Below are 25,319 nucleotides of genomic sequence, written 5' to 3'. Positions count from 1 at the left end.
GAATGCCCTCAGGAGTAATGGACTGTTAGTCCCCTAGTTCAGGGCTGGACAGATTCATACCCCAGCTTGTCATAAACTAAATGTTTTGCAGACAAGCCCACAGTCTGACAAGTTATCTTTCTTAGTGCGTGAGCAAGTTTTGAATTTTGAGAAGACGTGCTGTGTTGTTAGTTTAGATTATGCAAGGTTTTTGTATAAAGGCAGCTTTGGGATAGAGGGAGCTGTGTGTTTGTTTTCTGCCTTGGTCTCTGATCAGAGTCAATTCTTGAAGTAGAACAGCTTCCCTGGGGATTGTTATTTGGCTGAGATTGGTGGAAGAATGGATGACCGGTATGCTATCTGACCATCTCATTTCAGGACTGCAGTGTATAAATAAAGCAAATTACAATTAATCACAATAAGCAGCACTGATTTCTCCTCATTCAGAAAGGTGACTGTAAGGCCTCAGACATCTTCTACTGCTCAGCAGAGGGGTAACCCTGATTTCAGAATGGGACACTGGTGTCAGACGTAGCAACTTGTTGTAATACTGTAGTAATGAAATGGATATTCCAAGGCATCAAGTAAAACCAAATTTCTTTCTAAGAAGTATTGCAATGAAGTGATTCCTGCTGACAGAGCTTAATCTGGCTAAGAACTTGAGAAGAAAGAGAAGTAACAGAAACAGGTCCATGTAAAAACTGCTCTGGCACTAGCTTTAGTTAAGAGATTTCCCCTAAGGGTGAGGCAGTTACTATTGTATAATGTACAGGTCTTAAATAATGTAACGTATTTAAGGTAGTAAGAGATATTAGTTAATACAGTAAATGAGGGTACTTAAATTCTATTATCTTTTAAAACTTCTGCTTTTCCTTTAATAAAAGAACCCTTAATCCACGGATCGGCAACCTTTGGCATGCAGCCCTCCAGGGTAAGCACCCTGGCCGGCTGGGCCGGTTTGTTTACCTGTCGCGTCCACAGGTTCGGCTGATCGCAGCTCCCACCAACCACAGTTCACCACTCCAGGCCAATGGGGGCTGCAGGAAGCGGTGGTCAGCACATCCCTCGGCCTGCGCCGCTTCCCGCAGCCCCCATTGGCCTGGGACGGCAAACCGCGGCCAGTGGGAGCCGCGATCGGCCGAACCTGCGGATGCGGCAGGTAAACAAACCGGCCCGGCCCACCAGGGTGCTTACCCTGGCGGGCCGCGGGTCAAAGGTTGCCGATCCTTGCCTTATTCAATATCTTACCTTTCTTTTACTGAAAATAGACTACTCATCACCTTTTACAGCGATAAACAGACTTTAGTTAATAATTATGATTATTTATTGCCTGACTAGGCAGGGAAGAGGAAGTCTGTCTACTCCACACCATCTTTCCATATAGGCATCTGACCATGTAAGATCACATTTTACCCTGGAACACTGTGCGCATCTCTGGCTCCTAAACAATATAAAAAGGAGCAATCACACATGCACACACAGATTCGGGATTGGAGGGTGTGAAGGTATAAAGAGTATAATTCCTCTGGAGTCAGAGGCCTGCAGCTGGTGGATAGTTTATAAACGCCACCTGCTGCACCTGAGAAAAGAGCTGGAACTTAATTAGCTGATCCTTATAGAAGAGGGCAGCAGGAAACGGAAGGGGGATCCTGAAACACTCTCCCGTAAGCTGAGGGGATGGGTTGGTGCTCCTAATGGACTGCAACTAGAGCTACTGCAGGGAGGAATTGCTCCAGAACCAAATGAACAGAAGGGAGACTGTAGGAAGTCCTTTATTACTGAGACTCTGAGGAAAGAGCCAGGAAATTTTGGATGCTGAACTTGTGGGGTCAGGGACAGACTTGGGGAAGGGACTACTTGACCTGCACAGACTTTTGAGGGAAGAGACCTTGAGGCTCAGATTTGTTTGTTAAGAAGCCTTAAAATAAAACAAGGAACCCTGCAGAAAACTGCTTCCCTGGATTCTGTGAGAGAGCTCAGACAGAATTACCCTGGTAGTAAGCTGACTCAACATGAGCAAAATCTGATCCAGTAGGAGGAGGGTGCTATAAGATAAGCCGCAATACTCTGCAGAAGATAAGGCAAGACAACAGAATGAGAGATAATAAGGGATCTATATTTAGATAACATAGAAGCAGAAGAATTCAGAGGAAACATGATCACAGGGTTTAAATGCCTTCCTTAAGGTAACAATGTAAATGAAGTAAGGGAACTTACCCAGGAAGAAGATATAAAGGTTGGGGATGAAGACTGGCTGACAATTCCGCTCTTCATATGGAATTTCCTACCATAAGGGCAAAGTTCTCTCAAGAGACTGTGGAATGAACTCCCACAGAAACTATGCATCATTACAAACCTTCCCACTTTCCATTCCAAACGCCAGGCACACTTTTTTACAACATTAACACACAGTAGCATGCACATTTAAATAAAACGCAACACTACACTACACATACAATGCGAAAGAATAAATCACACATGACAAAGGAGTGAGGGAAGGTGTCAGATTAGATGTCTCCAATGTCTGTTTTGGCCTATCTAATTGTCTAACTTTAATTCATGCTTAACATCTCCAACACAATCTAGTGTCGGGCTCTGTATTGTTGGCTTAATATTTCCAGTAAAGCCATGGCATGAGCAACACTATCTGAGTACTGTATATTATATACACACACCATACTGATAGTATAAAGGGTAATTAACATAACTGTGCATCAGGCCTATATAGAATATTAATAATAATATCTCTCTCTTATATGGCACTTTTCATCAGGAGACCTCAAAGCACTTTATGAAGTAGATCAGTTTCATATTCCCTGTATTACTGCTGGTGAAACTGAGATGTGAAGTGATTTGTCTCTGACTACCCAGCGAGCCTGAGGCAGAACCAGAACACAGGTCTTATGAGTCCCAGTCCAGAACAGGGGGACAAAAGGAATAATTATGTTTATATATACAATATTTGAAATGATTTCTGTCTATATAGTAACAAATAACTAGTCAACAACTCCCCTGAAATTCTGTAATTGTTCTTTAATTACAGAAATGTTCTTTGACAAAATGACGCAGTTGGTGACAAATTTTTATAGGAACATGGAATAGAAGCAAGAACTAGAAGTAGACTGGCTGCAACAAAATGCTTTTATTCATAGATTTATAAGGTCAGAAGGGACCATTATGATCATATAATTTGATCTCCTGCATAACACAGGCCATGCAATTTCACCAAGTGGTTCCTGAATAATGCCCATGAAGTCTGGATGAACTAGAGCCTATCTTTTAGAAAGGCATCCAATTAATCATGATTTAAAGACTTCAAGTGATGGAGAATCCACTGCAACCCTAGTTGTTCCAAAGGTTAATTACCCTGATTGTTGAAAATTTGCACCTTATTTCTCATCTGAATTTATCTAGCTTTAGTTTACATCCATTGAAACCTGTTAGGCCTTTGTCTACTATATTAAAGAGACCTCTTCTAACAGAAACCTTCTCCCTATGTAGGTACTTATAGCCTAATTCAGCAGACTCCCATAGGAAAAAAATGAAAAATTAAACTTACATGAAATCACAGCAAAAAGAACCCTTTGCAATAATATATTTCTCTGCTGCTTCTATCTTGCTGTTATAGAGATAGCAGTTTTTTGCTCTGTGGCACTGAAAGAAACCAAATGTGCCTTTGTAAAAGGAATGAGAAAAAGCCTTCTTCAACTCGTGCTGGAGAGGACATCTACCATCTCCGTGTGTAATAACACATACTCCCTACGCCACACTTGGGAGCCAGCGCAGGACTTATTCCTGTCATGAAAGATGACTCTTCAAAGCATACATGCTAGGGGGAAACTCTCTGCGACACCAGCCCTCCTGTTCTACTCCTCTCCCTATATCCCATTGCAAACTCTTCCTCTTCTTTCCTCCTCACAATATCTACCTTAATCTTTGCACTTATTCCTTCTGGAGGGAGGCTACTATCATTCACAACCCTTAAACAAAAAGGCCACATGTACAAAAAAAAAGGCAAATTGTTTTTAACCCTGGCTTGGTTTGGTTACCAGTATATTGTTATGTTTTCTGTACTCAGCAAAACCCTTGTAAACAAGACGTTAGGTTAATTTTTTGAATTGGTTAAATTTTTCTCTTCTGTTTGATAGGCTTAGAAATCTGTGTATTTTCTATTTAAAAGACTAATCAAAATGGTTTTACACATGCCAGCCATAAGGTAAGTACATTCTGTAATGGTTTTGGTGCAGTACAGTATCAAACTGTAGAGGCTATTACATCACACTGATCATCACAGGACCAAATGCAGTCCTTGAGGAAGCAGGCACACCATCACTGAGATCATCAAGAGCTGTTCCTGCTTACACCAAAGCTGAATTTGGCCTATTTTATTTCATCGCATCTTACTAGCTTCAAAGCTACTGGGACGACGTGTAACTTTTTCATCAGCAACTCTGATGTGAGCTGCTAGTTCCTATGTGATGTCCTGGTGGCTTCTGGTGCATGAAGAGACAATATTTTAATGCTCATTTTTGAATGTCTTGGCCAGTGTATAATTAATCTCATATGTTTCATGCAGTTAGAAATAACTTGTTCTCATAGACAACATATATAGTGTACTCTTTAGAAAAGGATAGGCAGATTCCTCAGACATTATTTATTAGGCTTTCAGAAGTGTGTATTTCAAAATTACTGCATACAGGACCCATTTTCTACCTCAGGCTTTCTTTGTCTGGAGCAGGATTCTCCGTGACTAGGTTTCAGAAAATCCATGCCAATCAGGAGCTTGCAATAATATAAACAAACAAATGAACCATCAATCTCAGTATTGTTTAAATGAAAAGGGAAAAATATTATTTAAGATGTTGGTAGATCACAAAAGCTTTTAATTACATACCCAAGCAGTCACATATGTTCATATTCTATAAGAAAACACATTGCTAATGCAGCTTTGACACCTTATAACAACTCACATAGCAAATCATTCTTGCTCACATTTTTCTTGGCATCGGGAAAAGATGTGCATTTTATCTTATGCAAATTAAAAATGATAAGAGACAATCTATCAGGCATACCAACTAGATTAACTGGACTCATGGTGTGCTGCTGTTGCTAGATAGTTTGTCATTTGGCCAATTAGTATCTAAATTTACAAAACGGCATCGTTCAGAAATGCTGAATATTTTATGTCTGTAAAGTCTTTATATACGCTGATGTGCATAGTAACGCACCAAAATCAACAATGACTGAGAAATGTTACAATAATTCTATGCTGAAATCCAACTTTCTCATGCCCCAGGATAAAAAACAAGGCTCTGCAACAATCCTCTGCATTCCCACAGGATCCTGGGAGGGGAGATAGAAAGACAAGCTAAATGTCTGATAAATAAAATGGTTTCATCCCAAAGTGCCATCAGGTTTTTGTTTAATTGCCAGGTCAGCTCATCAAAGCAGTTCCTTATGGATCTCGACAATATGATGGTATTGTGGGGAATGCACACCCTGTCCCGCTTTCGGGGCGGAACTGTGATACCACCGCCGTTACAGCCTCTCTGACCGCCATTAGGCTGAAAGTGGCCAGAGTGACTTCCAGCAGGCCTTGCGTTTGGGCAGTGAGGCCTAGTGGCCAGAGTCAGTTACAGCGGCCCTTACGTTCAGGGCAGTGTGGCCTAGCGGCCAGAGTTAATGCCGGCAGCAATGTCACAGCCCCTAGGCGTGGGGCTCTGAGGCCTAATGGCCAGTGTCAATACAACAGCCTTTGGGTGCAGGGCAGTGGGACCCAATAGCCAGAGTCAATATTGCAGCCCCCCGATGCGGGGCAGTTAGGCCCAATGGCCAGTATCCGGGGAGTAGGGAGGGACCGCCAATATCCGGGGAGGAGGTATCCCCGACTCCATTGGGCCTTGACCTAGGGCCTTGACAGCGGTGGAATTGTCCACCACTGGGTCAGCAGGGACTCTCACTGAAACACACTGAACTCTCTCGGGAGGGAGCTACCACTCGCACACCCTCCCTGGGTCATTTCCTACCGCGTTTCCAGGTGTTGTAGTCCATTGAGCATCAGTGTTCCTGGGCTCCATCGGCTGCAGCCCTGCAGTCTGGTAGTCAGGGTCTCCAGTTCCCGCAGGCAAAGGCTGTGATGGCTCTTCACCTAGAGCCTCTACCCAGGTCCTTCCCCTCTGGCGGTCAGCCTAGAATGAGCCAGCTGCTCCCTTTTATACAGAGGCAGTAGTTGGAGCATGCCCAGCACGGTGTGAGGGGTGGGACTTCCGCCGCCCATAGTGTGGGGTTAACCCCCTCTTGTCCTGTGCGGGATATGCACATCCCATCACAGATGGGAAACCATGAAGCATGACAAAGCAAGAAACAAAGATCCAGCTTCTCAGGGCAGGTTGTTTTGCAGCTTGGGGTGAATGAAGATGGTTGTAAGCTATCTTTGTGCTCTTAATTCTGGTTCAGTGTTGAGGAGCAGCATAATGCATCCACAGGCTATGCTGAGCTGCATGCAACAGCCCACAAGTGGTCATTCTGGTAGCTGGAGGAAGGCCAGAGTGCAATGACATTTGGCCAGTCATCCCTTTCTTTTGCCACGTCCCACAACACTGGGGCTGTATGTGTTCACAAATTCTATATTGTCAGGAATGAGACATGTTGGCATTATCTGAATGAATACGTCAGCTTCAGAGAGACAGCGTAAGCCACACTCCAAGCTGCTGCATTAACTCCCACTTCCTGCAGCTGTTTGAGGTAAAATCCTTTTCAAAACCTGTATTTTTACCCTTGTACATTTCTGTGTGGATTATACACCACTTTTGTTTTAAACTAGGCAAACAGACTAGAGACATTTTGCTAATTGTGCATATGTTATTGTAATCTGATAGCACAGCCACCACAACTCCCATTTCAAAAACAGAAATGATTACCCAGATCGAAGAAATAGCTTTCTCTTGTGCTCCTAATAAGGCTTTTATGAACAGTGTAGACAAGATTTTTGAAATAATCAATCCGTTAAAATAGGACATATAATGAACAAGTAAAAAAGCCTCCAAATATCCTATGTTTAAAGATACCACCAATTTTTCACATCAGTTTATTTACGTTCTCTAACTGTACCAGTTATCAAGGCATCTGGGTGTGTTCCAAAATAAATCAAATATGAGTTACCAAAATGGGTGCTCCTGTATGATCATATTTTCCTTTGGGTGGTTAATAAATTAACTGTTTTTATATTTAGCAGAGCCTTACATCATATCTGGAAGATTGCAAAATTTAGGCTCTTATGACATGTCAGGGAAAGCAATTTCCATTAATGAGAGCCCTTGGATGAGAACAGCCCTCTGCCAGTCCTGGACAATTCACTTCCAGGAGCTGACACACCAGTGCGCCATTGGCTTGGCCTATCTTTATTTTATAGATTAGAGACATGTCTATAGTGGAAGCTGAGTGTGTGATTCCCAGTTCAAGGAGACATTCTCACGCTAGGTCTCACTGAGCTAGTGCTCGAAAAATAGAACGTAGCCACAGAAGTGCTAGCTGTGGGACAGGCTAGCCACCCTGAGTACATGGCCATCAGAGTCTGGTCAGCCTCTGTGATTGTGTAAATCACCAGACAGGAGAATGACATTAACTGGTGTGAAATGATAATCTCCAACATAAGCCGTTATGTCCAAAGCAACAGGAAAGGTCCATTGACACCAGAGGAACTATTGTGGGATGTTAATGAGAACAAAAGGCAGGTGTTCTGCCCACTCCTCTATGAAGATGCATCATGCAAGTGGATTCCTCCTGTCAGCTGAGTTTGCATCTCAGCTCAGAGGAAGGGGATGAAACCCCTAACAAGAAGGAACTGGATCTCTGTGGTGCTTGAACTCCGGGAGCAAGGTTTGCTAGGCATAAGATAGAGACCCCAGCTGCTTAGCCTGGGTTAGCCCCAAAGGACATATAGAGATTGCTTATTATAGAAGCTTCTATGACCTTTTGAAACATAAGATTGTAACTCATTTGTGTGTATACGTTTACCTGATTTAACCGTGTAAATAATTATCTTGTTTCTCTTCTATATGATGAATCTTTACATAGTTTATTATAAAATTGGCCACAAGCATTGTGTTTGGTGAGAGATCTAAGGTGCAATTTACCTGGGATAAGTAATCGGTCTTTTTGGACTGGTGGTAACCTGAATATGCCTGTGATTCTTGGTGTAAGGGACCATCTATCACAAAGGTATGCTCACTCTGGGTGGCAAATTAGATCGACATACCCAAAGGGACTGTCTGTGACTCCATGTTAAGGCTATTATAGTGCCTGAGGAGTTTACACTTGATAATTGGTGAAATGTAAGTATAGGATTCACAACCAATCTGGGATTTGTGCCCTGGCTCTTAACAGGGTGACCTGAGGTTGGTACTCATGCGCTTGAGTCACTGCAGGCAGCATTATGTTAACATTTCAAGGAAAATAAAATAAATAAATAAAAACCAATATCACTTATTTCCTTGGAAAAGAGTCCCCTCATTTTCTATAGGAGGCAAGAAATCACTGTGTGCATGTATTAGCAACAACAACCATAAATGGTTGGTGAAAATATTCTTGGGAGTGAAAGGGAGCTTGAGCAAGGGCACAGCCAAGGGTGGGCTATGGCCCACCCAGTTTACATCCTGGCCCACCCAAATCTGAGCACCAGGCCCAGTACTTAAAGTGAGGGAGGTTGCAGCCCCAGATTTATTTTTTTTTTAAAAGATTGAGCTGGGTCACTGAGAGGTGCAGTCTTTTAATAAAGCTGCTGCTGCCTCATGCTACTCCACTCAGCTCTGCCTCCAAATCAACATAGGGCAGCAACTCCACCCCATGTCACACGCAGCTCCAGTTACTGCCTCCCCACTGGCTGTTTGTTTAGAAGCTGAGAACCAAACATCCAATGGAAAGGCAGTAACTGGAGCTGGGTGTGAGGGTAGGTGGATTCGGAGCCTGTCTTGATGAGGAACAGAGAGGAGCCCAGGACTGGGAACACAACTGGCTAGCAATACCACTCATTGCCCCAACCACCTCTTCTTCACACACATGACCTGATTCTGGTTACTGCCTTCCCATTGGCTCCCAACTCTCCCAGCCAATCTGGATTGTGCCAAGCACCCTCTGACCCCCCTGCCATGGGCAGTCTGGGGTGCACCTCTGCCCATGGGGAGGCAGTAACCAGAACTGGGTGTGGGTGGCATAATGGTGGAGCCCCTTCCTTGCTGGCATGACGTCCACTCCAGGCCAAATTTGAAAGCCATTGTGACCTGGCACACTGCTCCCATGTGGGGGAGAGCCTGGAACTGGGAGAAGGATCCCATGAGCCAGGTCAGCAATCCATACAGTTAAAAAATACCAACCAAAACCCAAACGAGGATGTTCTGAAAAAGGACGTGTTCAGATGAAAGTATATGAATGAATGCCATTCCCCCATCTGATACAAAACATCTCAATTCCCAGCTGATTTCTACATACATCTAATACAAACCATATCTCTAATGGATTTCAGCAATCGGGGACAAAAGAAGGAAAGTGTCTTCTCCTGTGAACGGTTCTAACTTTTACATTCTAAAACAAATGGAGAAAAACAAAGCTATGTGAATGGAGGTGGGCTCACCTTAACTAACTCTGTGATCTGAATCGCTAATAAAAATCCCCATGAAAGGTGAAGCAGTACCGAGAATTTTCCACAGCAACTGTTGCTATGGAAACCACTTTCCTTATTACCCATGTGTTGCACAAATCTGCTTCACTTTACTTATCACTCTCATAGGTAATGAAGTACCTGGAAAACAGAGTGTCCTCCCCCCACCCCCAAATTCCTCTGAAACTGCACTCAAAAGAAAACAGTTTGAATGACATATCTAGCAAAGCAGTGTGTGTCTTTGTGGGGAAAGTTTAAGTACATTAAATAGAAGGTGAGTCAGGAACCATGGGTTTGTGTGAACTTTAGGGAAGGGAGAAAATCTAACTCTGAACTGTAGTGTTGCTGTGCCCATTTCCACCGATGACCCACTTACAGCACCGTACAACAGATCTAGTAATAAATGAGAATAATAAACTATTAGTGTGCATGTTAGATAAGTTAGTTCACAAACAAAATCTATGAAAACTTAAAGAACAAAAGACTTTAGTCAATCTTCCAAAAGTGGAATAGCACATATCTTCAACCTCAAAACGATTAGGAGACCCTTGGAGAGAAGAGAATACTTTTGCCACACAAATCCTCAGCAATAAACATAGCAACTTATTTTTATTTTATCTCTCCATCCAAATCCCTTTAAGAATATCCAGAAATAAAGAATCTACAATAGGGAGAACTTACTGGGGTGCCAGCAAAGAACCTGCAACAGGGAGAACTTCATGAAGTGCTTGTTAACATCTGAAATTTACATATTTTCCAGAAAGCACCCAAGATACCTTGGGAAGGGATAGCTCAGTGGTTTGAGCATTGGCCTACTAAACCCAGCCTTGTGAGCTCAATCCTTGAGGGGGCCATTTGGGGATTTAGTTGGAGATTAGTCCTGCTTTGAGCAAAGGGTTGGACTAGATTGCCTCCTGAGGTCCCTTCCAACCCTGATATTCTATGATTCATTAGTGGTTGATAGCAACCAGGGGACTTAGATTCTGAATTTGATTTCCTATGCCACTAGACTTGCAGCAAGAGGAATGTTTTTCAGTATTGAAACACTGATGTGTTGGTTCCTGTGGTGGTCCCATTTTAAAGTTTGACTGGGGAATAGTAAAAGCTCCCTCACTTATAATCTAAGGATCTCACACAGCTGCACTTAGATATTGCTGAACTTGTTCATGGATGACAAAAGTCAGCATTAGAATTCTGAATAACATGCAAGTATAAAAAGCACACAAGACTAATATGCTATATCTTAATGTGATTGCCCTAACTTTAGTTTTGATAGCATTCCTGTACCTGCAGGCATAGGATTACAACATGTATTGATTTCCTTACAATAAGGAAATGACAAATTTAACTTATCTGCTCTGTTTAAAAATCAAAAATAATTTCAAAGGAGACAATCCTATAGGAAAGTAAACAGAAGCAATACTTGGACTGATTCAGCTATAACTGACATGGATTTCATCGTCTGTTTTAGATACTTTTATATCAGTATAACTCCCCCTATTTCAGTGGAGTTATTCCAGATTTACAATAGTATAAGTGTAATCAAAATTAGTTCCACTACAGGTAAAAACAGATCAGATCTGTGAGTGGATGCTCAGCATGCTCCCAATTATATTTAGCTCGCCCTTGCTTAATAAGGACATGAGCTGGCCCTTACAAATTACCCACTTTTAATAAAATGTTATCTCAGTGCGGGCCACAAGATCTTTTCTGTTAAAGTGTTTTCTTCATTATTAATGATAATGGTGATAATAAATCAAGATGTTACTTACATTTATGGTTCCATTAGATTCTCTGAAAGATGTATTTCATTATCCCAACACAGATGTTCTGAATTAACCTGCTAAAATTGAAATGACTGCCTAGTGAAATGTTATTTTTGTCATAATTTGTATTTACCATATGAAATTTCCTTTGGGCAGGCTACAGGAAATAGTCTCTTGCAGTTATGTAGTTCTGCTGTGGCGGCTAATTGTGTGCTACGTTTTGCAGCATAATTAATTTAATCTGTGTTTATTTATAGCTGTTTGGTCCAATTACTCCATTACTCTCCTATATTGCTTTTACACTCGTGCAACACTATTGTTTTCAATGAAAAGTAAATTTATATTCTGGATTTGCACCAATGTAAATAGTGAGAGTGATTAGGCTCATCTTAAAGGAAATTAGTTCAAAATATTTATTTTAATATAACAACAACAACAACAACAATTTTTCCCATTTACCTAAGAGGAACAGGGGTTGTAAAATAAACCTGTTTTTCTTTCCGTTTTTGGCAAATGGGATATGAAGTAAATTTGAAAAATGAGCCATTAGAGCTTTATGATTATGGGAGCTTAGCCTCCTACGTTTTCTGAAATTGCTTTTTGGAGAAGATTAAGAAAAGAAAGGACAGAGCATTGGAAATAAAGTAAGTACGTGTGAGAGAGAGAGAGAGAGAGAGAGAGAGAGAGAGAGAGAGAGTGTGTGTGTGTGTGTGTGTGTGTGTGTGTGTGTGTGTGTGTGTGTAAAAGGTGTACTGGCAAACCCCCTGTACTGGCAAACCCTCCTAGTGGAGATGCAGTTATATTGGCAAAACAGGGCTTTACATTAGTTCTCTGATCAAAATAAGCTATATTGGCAAAACACTTTTTTGCCAGTTTAACTGCATCCGTACTATGCCTTTTGCCAGTGTAAAAATGCAATAAAATCATTTTATTCTGTAATATCTATTTCATCAGTGTCAATGCTGCCCTCTTTTTATGTTAATAACAGGTAGCAACAGCCATCACTATAACAGAAAACAAAGCCTTTTACACCATAAAAAAAATCTAACAAATGCAGCAAACATGCTGTTACACAACTCTAACATACAGCACCACTGTACGTGTCACGCTACTCTCCATGGCCTAGATGAGGAACCTAAACGTAGGCAATGTTTTTCAAAAATGATGAGCCCCCAGCTCCTGCCTTTGACCTCAAGTAGAGCTGTTCACTGCTAAGCACTTTTGAAAGTCAGGGCCTTTAGATTGGTGTCTAAATATGGAATTAGAAGCCTAATGTGAAGTTCCTACTTTTTGAGAACCTTGGCTGATGTTTCTAGAACTTTCCAAAGACCTGACACAGCTTTATTTCTTTGTGCAGTTCCCACACAGCTTCTTCACACAATCTCACCACTGAAGGTGCAAGAGCCTTTTTTGTCTACAGAGTCTGCCACACAGAACAGCTCACCCCACCTTACTGAAGCCTCATCTTGTTTGTCATCTCATCTGAAAACATTGCTTTTCTCCCTTGCTCTTCTTTTCTCTCTCTCTCTCTCTCTGCTATTTTTCCTCTAGACTGTGTATTCATTCAGACTGGAAAGCATTATGAAATACAGATTGTAGGAAAGATGAAATACAAAATAAATCTGTCTTGTGTTGTACTGAAAGTGATGAAGCCTCTGAAGTGGCATCAGTGCTGATGAAATACTGAATTCTAAAAATTCTTCAAATTAAAGGGATATGTTCTCCACAACTCATATGCTTAACTTTTTCAGTTCTACTGGGCACACATCAGGGGAGAGACTATATACCCTTTATTATCAAGATTTTTTAAAGTGAAGATTTAGAAACCCAACCGGTTAGACAACTCATGTTTGTGCACAGTATCTGGGAGCACAACATGCACAGTTGCAGTGACTTCCCATGCAAAGCAGGTCTGTGCAAAAGTATACACATATAAGCAGTTGTGTATGTGAAGTAGCATTAGCTTTATAGTGACATTAAATTAGTAAGATATTGTCAATACAGTAACTCCTCACTTAACGTTGTAGTTATGTTCCTGAAAAATGCGACTTTAAGCGAAACGATGTTAAGTGAATCCAATTTCCTGATAAGAATTAATGTAAACGAGGGGGTTAGGTTACAGGGAATTTTTTTTCACCAGACAAAAGACTATATTATATATATATATATACACACACACACAGTATAAGTTTTAAACAAACAATTTAATACTGGTACACAGCGATGATGATTGTGAAGTTTGGTTGAGGTGGAGGAGTCAGAGGGTGGGATATTTCCCTTACTGCTAAATGATGAACTAGCAATTGGCTGAGCCCTCCAGGGTTAACTCTCTCACTCTACAAGGCAGCAGGAATGGAGGGAGATATGTGCATTTCCCCTTTAAGTACACTGCCTTGTTAATTAGATCAGCTTGCGGAGACTGCAGCTGCTGCAAGCTCCCTCCGTCCTGAGCCCTGGTGTCCCCCCCAGCTCTATGGAAGATAGGGTAAGCGGGGAGCAGGAGCAGGGGGGAGGGGGACACCCTGACATTAACCCCCCTCTTCCTTCCCTCTCCCCCGCACAGCAACCAGGAGTCTCGGGGAGCAGCTCCAAGGCAGAGGGCAGGAGCAGCACATGGCAGTGGGGGAGGGACAGCTGCAATTGCTAGCCTGCTGGGCAGCTGCTGCACAGGGAACTTAGGGGAGCGGAGAGCTGACAGGGGGAGCTGATAGGGGGGCTGCCGGTCCACCCTGGTTCCAAGCCTCCACCAGCTAGCTGCAACAGGCTACTCTTCCTGCAAGCAGTAGACAAAGCAGGCGGATGTGAAACGACGTTAGAAGGGAGCATTACACAACTTTAAACGAGCATGTTCCCTAATTGATCAGCAAGGTAACAACGAAACAACATTAACCGCGACAACGTTAAGTGAGGAGTTACTGTACCAAAGAGGACAGGGAAATAAAACAAGTTATCAACAGCTGAGAAGTTAACATCGGCAGGAAATAAAAACTTGACATTCATGATGGAAGAAATGAAAGTTAAAACATCCATGGAAAATGTTCCTAGATATGGGAGGAAGAAACTGCCCTACCAGCAGAAAAGAACACTATTTCTCAAACATTCATGCAAATCTGATTGAACAAATGGCACAAATAGAAAAAGCCCACAAGCACGGGCAAATGTTTGTGAGCACTGTTTTAGCATTATATGACAGCTCTTTTTCCTCAACTGCCCCGTTTCTCTCACTCTTCTTGTCTTTTGTTTTGGTTAGTAAAGAGTTGTCAAGATGTGCTGAGAGTCTTCGGACCCTGTTCAGATATTATAGCTGTCATGCTTCATCCCAAACTCAGGCAAATCTGTCAGTTTTCCTTTTGCACTCTAGTAAAATGTGAAGTGATTAGATAGAGATCCATTACTGATGACTGGGAGGCCCATTTTAAATTAGTAAGATTTGTGCTTTATCTGAATATTGAGGGTGATGTTACTTAAATTTAGATTATGTGGAATGTTCAGAACAGCCATTGTGTAACCCGGACATAACACAGTGTGGCTCCTTTGTAGGAGATGACTCTTGTACAGTGGTTTATGAATCTACTACTGCCTTCGATCTAATGGACTTGTTGCTTTAGCTCAAGCAGTAGAGGTTTATGATTTTATATCCAGAAATCCCACCTTCAGTCCCTGAAGAAGACACAATTGGAGGCTTCATTGCAGCTTGGTAATCCAGGCAGCAGCTAGCCCAGAATCTGATATTATATGACTGTGCAGTAGTATGGGCATTTTAATAGACTGAATGGGAAGCACAATTACTCCTGATGAACATTGACTCAATATTAAATGGATGCCTTTCCACACATATTAACTTCTTCCTAAGACAGATAGTGTAGCTATTTGACTTTAAAACCTGGTCTTCTAGACAGCAATCCTACTTCCTTGTATTTTTCTTGAGTTATTATTTTGACAACGTTAAATTATAAGGCAACATCAGTGGCAGAACTTTTTGTTTGCTATGGAAGCAACTTCAAGAGAAGTTGTCATTTGGTTTTGTCAACGTAGTTATTTTCAAGCTATTTACTTCAATGTGGATTTAAAGCCTTGAATTTCTTGTCATCAGTGCCACATCTGAACAAGAACATAAGAATGTTCATACTGGGTCAGACCAATGGTCAGTCTAGCCCAGTATCCTGTCTTCTGACAGTGGCCAGTGCCAAATGCTTAGGAGGGAACTAACAGAAGAGAGCAATTATCGAGTGATCCATCCCATAATCAAGTCCCAGTTTCTGGCAGTCAGAAGTTTAGGGACATGGGATTGCATTCCTGACTATCTTGACTAATAGCCATGGACCTATCCCGTATGAACTTATCTCATTCTTTTTTTAATCCAGTTATATTTTTGGCCTTCACAACTGTGACATTACTTTCCATATTCTTCATAGAAATATGATTATAATATGAATATGGCCTAAGATATATTTTATGCAAGATGGGTCTTGTAAGGTATCATTGGAAAGGTTATGATTTACTAAATGTGCATGCATAATTTCTGCATCTAAAGTTAGCAATATTGACTATGTAACAATTACAACTGTGTGTGTATTTGGGAGACACCCACCAGACAACAGGCCATCAGCTTTGATGGGCCATTAGGAAGAAACAATAAGACTTTAAAGATACCAATCTCTCTTCTTCCTGAGAGACGTCTTGGGACATAGCTGTGACACTACTAGGTGAGATGGTCCGGCCACCTGATACTAAACACTATCTTGGACTTCTAGTAATTTTCCACTAAAAGAAGGGGGAGGTCAAGACTGGAAACAAAAGATTTCCTCCTTATGTAAATCTTATTTAAGGCTGGGGAGTAAGGCAAATAACACTTTTCTCCACTGCCTTCCTGCCCAAGAAGAAAGACTGCTGAAAGTACCTGAAGAGACAAAGAAATTAAGCTGAGGGAAAGGTAAGGGCTGAGTCCAGACTGAGACAGAGGAGTCTAGTCTGTAGAGAGAAATAACTGGAAATCTACGCTACAGAAACTGGATCCTGCTTAAAGTCAACATTTAGAGTAAGAAATTACATTTTGTAACCTGTTTCTTTAGTGAATCAAGCTTAGTTTGCGCATTTTGTTTTATTTGCTTAGTAATCTGCATTTTTCTGTTTGCCATCGCATATAATCACTTAAAATCTGTCTTTTGTAGTTAATAAACTTATTTCTTGCTTATAACATTAACCAGTTTGTGCAATCCTCTGGCTTATTCTTAGAATCATAGAATATCAGGGTTGGAAGGGACCTCAGGAGGTCATCTAGTCCAACCCCCTGCTCAAAGCAGGACCAATCCCCAAATAAATCATCCCTGCCAGGGCTTTGTCAAGCCGGGCCTTAAAAACCTCTAAGGATGGAGATTCCACCACCTCTCTAGGTAACCCATTCCAGTGCTTCACCATCCTCCTAGTAAAATAGTTTTTCCTAATATCCAACCTAGACCTCCCCCACTGCAACTTGAGACCATTGCTCCTTGTTCAGTCATCTGCCACCACTGAGAACAGCCTAGTTCCATCCTCTTTGGAACCTCCCTTCAGATAGTTGAAGGCTGCTATCAAATCCCCCCTCACTCTTCTCTTCTGCAGACTAAATAAGCCCAGTTCCCTCAGCTTCTCCTCTTAAGACATGTGCCCCAGCCCCCTAATAATTTTCGTTGCTCTCTGCTGGACTCTCTCCAATTTATCCACATCCTTTCTGTAGTGGGGGGCCGAAAACTGGACACAATACTCCAGATGTGGCCTCACCAGTCCTGAATAGAGGGGAATAATCACTTCTCTCAATCTGCTGGCAATGTTCCTACTAATGCAGCCCAATATGCTGTTTGCCTTCTTGACAACAAGGGCACACTGCTGACTCATATCCTGCTTTTCGTCCACTGTAATCCCCAGGTCCTTTTCTGCAGAACTGCTGCTTAGCCAATCAGTCTCCAGGCTGAAGCAGTGCATGGGATTCTTCCATTCTAAGTGCAGGACTCCGCACTTGTCCTTGTTGAACCTCATCAGATTTCTTTTAGCCCAATCCTCCAATTTGTTTAGGTCACTCTGGATCCTATTTCTACCCTCCAGTGTATCTACCTCTCCCCCCAGCTTAGTGTCATCCGCAAACTTGCTGAGGGTGCAATCCATCCCATCATCCAGATCATTAATGAAGATGGTTACCTAGGGAAGTGGTGGAATCTCCATCCTTAGAGGTTTTTAAAGCTTGGCTTGACAAAGCCCTGGCTGGGATGATTTAGTAGATGTTGGTCCTGCTTTGAGCAGGGAGTTGGACTAGATGACCTCCTGAGGTCTCTTCCAACCCTAATCTTCTATGATTCTATGTTGAACAAAACCATCCCCAGGACCAACCCCTAGGGCACTCCGCTTGATACCGGCTGCCAATTAGACATCGAGACATTTATCACTATAATCTTGCTCTGATTATAACAAGAAAAATAAGCCAATCAAAAATCTTAAATAACTTTTCCTTCAATACTTATAGAACAAGTTGCCTAGCTGCTGGATTTTTGTCAATAAATAAAACCATCATTTTAAATGGATTTTTGTCCCCCAAACGTAGACAGGAATGATGGCATTGCCTCCTCTTTTGAAAGGTGCCAGCACAGAGCATGAATCAAAGAGATTCCAGTGGCTATTTCCTGAAGAGAAGAGCCAGTACCTCCCGCCTTTCTTCTCTTCCACAGTATCAAATAACCAAAAGGGCTTTAATATTTTCAAATTCTGCTCTCAGCTAAGCATGTGCAAATACCACTGTCTTCAATGGGAACTGCATGGCTACTGGAAGGTGGATTTGGCCTTTTGGAAAGTAAAAGTTGAAGCTTGTAATAAATCTCCCATAGATAATGATGAATTCTAAAGAGAGAACCACAGTAGTCTTTCTATTCCATCACATCCCATCTCAGGTGGAAAAGGTGAGCTGCTTAAAATGTAGATCTAAGGAAACAGACGCTGTGTGAAAGGGTTTGTTAATCCTAATTTTACTTTACTGGGGTTAGTTTATAAAAATTGGAAGCAAAAAGAGCAAATATGCTCTGTATCTCAAAATATATGGTCTGTGGTTTTTATTTCGCCAATGTCTTGTCCTGACACGGTGACTGGAGGTGGGTAGGTTCTTTGCATTCCCTGACGCAAGCTCCACCTGGCCTGACTGTCAAGGTCTTTCCAAACCAAAAATTACTTTAGACTTTGATAACAAAAGTCCGTCCTCCCAGTGCTCCTGCTGGATGGGGTGATTTCTTACTTCTCTCCCACAGCCAGGGGAAGAGAATCCAGGTCACCCCTTTCCCTTCCAGGGGGTTGAAGGTTTACTGGCAGAGTAGTCAATCTTAGACTGAGGCCTTGGCTACACTTGCGAGTTACAGCGCTGTAAAGCCTCCCCCAGCACTGTAACTCACTCCCTGTCCATACTGGCAGGGCACTTACAGCGCTGTATCTCCCTGGGTACACCGCTGCAGGTACTCCACCTCCCTGAGAAGCATAAGAGATACAGTGGAGTGGCTACGACTCTCCCCTGTGAGAGTGTACCAGGAATCAACCTGCAGCGCTATACTGATCACCTTGTCAAATGGCCAATCCTCTCCATTGTTGTGACCGGCTGCAAGAATGCAGAAGTGCCGGTTTCAAAGCTCGTACCACAGAGAAAAAGCAAACAGTTTGCTGTTTGCTTTGAGTGAGTGAATGAATGAGCAGGGGGCCGGGAGTTCGGAACTTGCAAAAGAGAGTGCTGGCACGCTCCAAAAAGCACTCTCTCCACCCCCACCCCTGTTTTGAAAAACACGTTGCAGCCAAACGAATGCTGGGACAGCTGCCCATAATGCACCGCTCCCAACACAGCTGCAAATGTTGCAAGCGTGGCCATGTCACTGCACCGTCAGCTGTCAGTGTGGACAGATTGCAGCGCTTTTCCCTACTCAGCTGTACAAAGACAGGTTTACCTCACAGCGCTGTACAGCTGCAAGTGTAGACAAGGCATGAGAGAGTACAAGGAGCCTTATGTGCTGCTCTTCCCCTGAGGTTTTGTTTTGACTGGGGAAAGGGCTGATTAGCTGATTGGGAGAGAGGGTAGCCTCGCCCACCCTTCACTACAAGGCTCCTGACCACGGGCCCTTAATGAGACAGTTGTTTCTTCCCGCCAAGATTCAGCCTATGTCTACACTACAATTCACTTCTGGTGAAGATACTCTAATCCAACAGGAGAGAGCTCTCTCATCAGCTTAATAGCTCCTGCCTCCATGAGAGGTGGCAGCTATGTTGAGAAGCTCTCCTGCTGACATAGCACTGTCCACACCAGTGCTTAGGCGGTATAATTTACGTTGTGCAAGGGTGTGGATTATTCACACCCCTATGTGATGTAAATTATACTGAAGTAATTTGTAGTGTACTCAATCTTACCCCAGAACCTATTCCTCTCCCCCTACATCGCCCCACTGTCATCCCCTCTGTCAGCAAAATCTGAGAGGCTTTTTGAGTTCCATGTGTCTTAGATATGTCTGTCGAATGCAGAACTTAATGTTTTCTACATTTCACCTTATTGAGACATTGTAACTTGAACAGGGAAACAGGAACAGTTAGTCTCATTAGAAATACATTAATATTTACTGCACTGCTGCATTTACCGTTACCATTTCTAATCCTACAGTTATAATGGGAAATTCTGAAAATACCTCAGTAAATGTAGTACTGCAGGTAGCTATGAAGTCAATGGGCACTGCAGGGACTCTGAAAATCAAGCTACTTTTATGAAAGTTTCAATACCTATGTAAAAGAGGTCTGATTTTCAGAGGTGCTGAGTACCCACAACTCAGACAGAATTCACTGGTAACCTTGTATCCTTGGTAGCTCTTAAAATTAGGCTACTTTGATGTAGATGCCTACTTATGGATATAAGTGCCTAATCTTAGGCACCCATTTTTAACAATTGTACCTTGATCTCCCTATGCCTCAGTTTCGCCATTTTTAAAATGGGACTTGTGATCCCCTCTTTTGCACATTGAGATCTGCAGATGAAAAGTCCCAATATAAGTGGTAGGCATTGTACGTTGCAATTCATAAAACAGGCTGTTGATATTTTTAATAGGCAAGATGATTATTGAAGATGATTCAAATTTATGTACAAACATAAAAGTTCTGTATGTGTCTAAATATGGATTTCAGTACCTATATTTAGGCACCCAGGTTTGAAAATGTTAGCTCTGATATTGATAAAACTCTACAAGGAGGAACAATTCTATATACATGATTATTGTACTTATTTTAAAAAAGGTTCTTTGATCCTTAGGTATTCATGTATTCCTACTGCTTATTCCTCACTTGTAGTCATGAGCCCATATCACAATTAATTACCTTGGGAAGCATTGTAATGTGACAGCTGAAGTAACCAGTTAATAATTGATATTGTACTATGACATAGATTCTGTGTTTGTTAATAAAAAAAATGAGCCAAGAATAACACAAACCAAATGGTTACATGAGACACCGAGAAACTTTTAAAATGTATGTATCACAAGATGTTAGTGTCTCTTTACATAAGTGTTTTTTTATTAAAATAATACTAACAAGAGATGTTACCAAATACTTTGCATTTTGATGGTACTGTTAGTGTTACTTTCTGTCGTCTGTCACACTCCCTTAAGGAATGGAAGGGTCAGAGTCAGGCCAATGCTGAACATTATTGAACCGGGGCAGAGTTAGACAAGTGCTTGAACACTTCTGAAAATCCCACCTGAGAATTAAAATCTAACATTTTTGTACCTCCTTTGGCAAACAATTATGTTTTCGCTGTACATTGCCTACAGAACTGGATGGTGTTTCATAACAGTAAGTTAACTGTGCTCCCTCTGTTGGCTTTGTGGCTGCAGAACACAACCTAAACATGTCTGCAGTCCTGTAGTCATCCTTATGCAGTGGCTTTCAGGAGTTTGGCCTGCATTAGAAAACTGAAGGATTTGGCCCTATGTTCTATATAAGCAGTGATCACTTTGTTTCCCTTTTTAAAAAAAGTTAGCATCAAAGTGATCTTTTTAGTTAGAATACAGAACAACTCCCAGAGCAATCACTTTAAATTTGGGACCTAAAATATACAACAAAGTCCACTTTAATTCTTACTCTGATTCATCCAGCATGAACTTGTTTGAGTAAACTGTTAATCATCAAAAAAATATTGACATTTAACCATTGGTTTAAGATTAACATACTGCAATTAAAAAAAACCCCAGAAAGAAGTAAATCTGGCTGAGAGAATCAGAGAACATTCAGACACTGTTTTAATGCAATTTCTTAATCCATTTATCATGGTAATAATTAGCCCGTGTTGCTCCATCTCAGGCACTGATTGCTTCTGGCAGAGAACACTGTGCAAACAAGGTCAAAACAAGGTAAAATTTCTGTGTGAGTCTGTTGCTGACCTAATTAAATTAAACATGCTAGTTTTTAGTTACTTTATAGCCACCTGTAAAAACAACACAACACTGGAATTTGAGAGTGTCTATACTGCAATTAGACACCCATGGCTGGCCCGTTCCAGCTGTCTCGGGCTCTGGCTAAAAGGCTGTTTAATTGCAGTGTACACATTTGGGCTCAGGCTGGAGCCTGAGCTCTTGGACCCTGTGAGTTGGGAGGGTCCCAGAGCTCTGGCTGTAGGCCAAGCTAGAACATCTTCACCACAATTAAATTGCCCCTTAGTCCAAGCCAGGGGTTCCGTTCACTCAGGCCAGCAGCAGGCTGAGCGGGGCCGGCGGCCAAGACCCCGGCTGGCAAGGAGCCAGCGGCCAGAACTCCAGACCATCCGTGGGCTGAGCAGGGCCGGCAGACAGAACCCCAGACCAGTGGCGGCTGAGTGGCTCAGCCCGCCGCCGGTCTGGGGTTCCATCTGCCGGCTCCTGCCAGCCAGGGTCCTGGCTGCCGGCCCCGCTCAGCCTGCTGCCGGCTGGGGGTTCCGTTCACCCAGGCTGGCAGTGGGCTGAGTGGGGCCAGTGGCCAGGACCCCAGCTGGCAGCAATGTGCCAGTAAAAATCGGCTCGCATGCCACCTTTGGCACGCATGCCACAGGTTGCCGACCCCTGTTCTAATCCTTCGCTGATTTATATGAAGGGTTTTCCAGAACAGAGTGATTATCTGGTAAAACACCTTTAACTCTTTTTTTCTGAAATGCAGGGCCGGCTCCAGGCACCAGCCAAGGAAGCCAATTCAAAGGGGCAGCAATTCGTCCGGTATCAGGGCGGCATGTCCAGGTCTTTGGTGGGAATTCGGCGGCGGGTCCCTCATTCCCTCTCTTCCTCTTTGAGCTGCCACCAAACAGGAGGAGAGGGAGTGAAGGACCCACCACCGAATTGCCGCCGATTTTTTTTTTTTTTTTGCCGCTTGGGGCTGCAGAAAAGCTGGAGCCAGCCCTGCTGAAATGGAGTACCTTGGCTGTAGGTGGATTTACCTTGCTTCTTTTTCATTTCTTATAAAGTAATTTTAGTTAGCTCTTGCAGAGTTACAGAAAGCTACAGTAATGGGCATGTATTTGAGATGGAAGAAAGTGTTTAGGATTACTTAAGATTTTGTTTAAAATGATCAACAAGTTACAATAAAAATATATATGATTTATAGCTCTCTTTTCTTCTTTCAGATTTGCACCAGTCCCTGAATCCACTAGCCAGTGAAGAAATCCTTTCTTGGACTTCCCTGCTTTGGAAAGCCTTCTCTTCTCTATTTTTATAAGTAGATCCAAGTCTGTGAAACGCAGGCTCTTATATTTCCCTCAATAATTCTTCAAGCCTGGAGGCCATATACCTTCTGACTTTTCTTAGTTACTGCCTAGTTTCTTCAAATATGGATAGCATGTACGTTTTTAGAGAGAATTAACTATATGGAAAGTTTGGAATGGTATTATCATGCAATTTTTGAGCTAGGAGGAAACCAAGGAAGGTTAGACAAAAGTAAAAAATTCAAATTAGGGTAATTGTTTGTGATGACCTATAACTAAGGCTAAGATTTTTCCATGGTTATTTTTAGCTCGGCCAGGGCCCCGCTTTCCCCGACCAGCCGGAGTGCCGGGAGGAGGGCAGAGAGCCCGGCCGGGGCTCCGCTCTCCCTGGCGGCCAGAGCGCCGGGGGAGGGCGGCGAGCCCACTGCGGCTCCGCTCTCCCTGGCGGCTGGAGCGCCGCGGGGAGGGCAGCGAGCCCAGTCGCGGCCCCGCTCTCGGGCCGGAACGCCGCGCCGTGCCGCCCCCCTCCAGGTGCCGCCCCAAGCACATGCTTAGTGGGCTGGTCCCTGGAGCCGGCCCTGACCTTAACTATGGAGAGGTGGTAGCTTCTCCATAATAAAAGTTGCCCTTTAAGCTGCTCCAAATGCACTGTGCTCCAAATGCACTGTGCAGATTACCTGTAGTGTCATCATGTAACCTTGTTTCAATACATTATTCAGTACCTCCATATGTACTACAAATTCAGTAGGATGTTCTTTCAGATTTCCATGGCTGTGTGTCTGCCTGGATGAAATAATACATTTACCCCAATTCCGAAGAGAATTGTTAAAGTATAAGAGAACCTCATTCACTCCCACCCAGTAGAACTTCACTAATGGATGGGAGACCTACTGCAAATTAGTGACATTTTTTGCCATAACAAGTGTTGACATCTCATTCCCTGCTGGCCAGTCAGGCAGTACCATGTCACTCACTCACTCCAGCGTTGGCAAAGAACTACTTACATTTCTGTTATTACTACTGAGAGGAAGCTCTGCCAGACAGTAGTACTCTGTCTTTTTTTTGCAAAAGTGTTACACTGTTGACTCATATTTAGCTATGATCCCCAGATCCCTTTTTGCAGTACTCCTTCATATGCAGTCATTTTCCATTTTGTATGTGTGCAACTGATTGTTCCTTCCCAAATTGAGTATGTAATGTATCTCTCTCACACACAGAGAGAGACACAAAGTACATAAGGGCAAAGGGCAGTAATTTTTAAAGCTTTACCTTCTACATATTTCTGCTGGCGTACGGCGAAGTCTTTCTATTTTTGCCTACATTAGATATCCCTGGTGAGTTGAAAAAAGTAATACTTGTAGAATATTTCAGAGATTCAGAAGATCATTTCATCTATGGGAAGTTTAACACTTACGAAGCTGTTGTCTTTGCACACATTAGAGGCTTTTGTTTGCATAACTTTGTGGTCACCAGCAGAGCATAGGATGTTATTTCTCCCTACTTTCTCTGGTTTCCAGACTGTTACGTTTTTCTTTCAGATCACCATGAGAATTAGTTACTCTTCCCTCCTCCTTTCAACAGCTCTCAAACACAGCTTGCAAAAACATCAAAGCAAGCACTAAAATACACGAAACGGGCTACAAAAACTAGGCCTGCGTATGTTTTATTTTACATTACGGACTGTTAAGCGTTTAGATGTTCTGAAGGAAACTTATGGTTATCACTTAATTCTCTATTTTCTAGAATATCTGTACAGATTTATGGCAGAATGTCACATTATAAGTGATATATTCTCCTGGGACCTACTAGCTTACTAGGTAGAAAGAGCTATGATGCAGCTGCATGACGCTGCCTACAGGCTTAATAAGTGTAAATGATCATGCAGTTATGCGTTTCCCAGTTTTAAGTAAACCAAATTGTTTATACTGTCTTCTTTATGCCTCCCTCTTTTTGAAACATGATTTTTATAAGCTACAGCTCCCTTATTGTTAATTTTCTTTTTCTTTTAAATGCTAAAGAAAAGTCACTGACTCTCAGAAATTATTCCCATTGCAGCAATATCATGACCACAGAACTTGCAAAAATACTCTTAGGTCTTTATTCCTCAGCACCAAATTTCAAATAGTTAACTTTAAAATACGTCTCATGAGTTTGGTTAAACAAATCCATTGATGACTGTAGGTGTAAACGACAATCAATATCTTCATGTTAGAAA

The 25,319-nt window shown here is 42.3% G+C and overlaps 1 protein-coding gene across 10 annotated transcripts in view; it reads right to left on the bottom strand.

The window, feature by feature from the left end:
- The window catches only part of OXR1 (oxidation resistance 1), a 512,712-nt gene that overhangs the window by 222,270 nt on the left and 265,123 nt on the right, over window positions 1-25,319 (bottom strand). The window contains exon 1 of one of the 10 annotated variants that reach the window (XM_065586022.1): window positions 4,693-4,774. The exons of the other annotated variants lie outside the window; for them this stretch is intronic. The gene's annotated coding sequence lies outside the window, so the exon portion shown is untranslated. Of the gene's footprint in view, window positions 1-4,692; window positions 4,775-25,319 lie in introns of those variants that run through there. 10 annotated transcript variants of the gene reach the window in all.

The sequence above is a fragment of the Chrysemys picta genome, chromosome 2, assembly GCF_011386835.1.
Source record: "Chrysemys picta bellii isolate R12L10 chromosome 2, ASM1138683v2, whole genome shotgun sequence".
NCBI classification, from domain to species: domain Eukaryota; kingdom Metazoa; phylum Chordata; order Testudines; family Emydidae; genus Chrysemys; species Chrysemys picta.
Note: the sequence above shows the minus strand (reverse complement) of the source record. Positions and strands in the feature narration are given on the sequence as shown.